Here is a 737-nt window from a genome sequence, read left to right on the forward strand (position 1 = left end):
GCTTTAGCTTAATTTGACAAGCTAACATTTCTGAAAATATTTCTGAATGTTCTAAATAAATGATTTTATAAAAAGTAAAGTTTCATGATATACATGTGTAGTGTCCAAGAGTGGGGCCTCTTCTCAGCAATGCACAGATGTGTGTCTCTTAGTTTCCAGCTTCAGAGCTCGGCACATATTACCATATTAGGAAGAAGGTATACCGTGACAAAATTTATGGTACATCTGTGAAGCCTATAAAGAGCCTTGTACGCCCCCACCCTTGGCCTTTGTATTTCATCTTTCTTACTTGGTGAATCATTTGGCTTGAAGGCCATAATTTGGTTTTTGGCTGTAATCTCCTGGACTGCAAAATAAAGATTCTTGCTGTTCAACCAGCCTGTTTCAGAGTTCTCTCTTCATTGAGAAACAGCAGTTCCACTTGAACCAGAAGACATGGTTATTTCACCTCACATGCAAACTCACATTTAGCTGTTACAACATAAACAAACTGTTAATTCAACCTGGGAAGACTCACACACAGAACGATAGCAGATAAACAGTTTTATTAACAAAGGAAAGTTGTGCTCAGGCCCCGGCAGAAGACATGGGTGTTGCACATAGACTTAAATATAAATATCATTAGACTGAGCCCCGCCCATCCCGTCCACTGGTAGTGTCTGTGACATCATGGAGGAGCAGAAACAGACCAAACATACAAACTAATAGATAAACAACAGCTAAACTGGATCTGTTTC

Source organism: Austrofundulus limnaeus, unplaced genomic scaffold, assembly GCF_001266775.1.
Source record: "Austrofundulus limnaeus strain Quisiro unplaced genomic scaffold, Austrofundulus_limnaeus-1.0 Scaffold615, whole genome shotgun sequence".
In the NCBI taxonomy this organism is placed as follows: domain Eukaryota; kingdom Metazoa; phylum Chordata; class Actinopteri; order Cyprinodontiformes; family Rivulidae; genus Austrofundulus; species Austrofundulus limnaeus.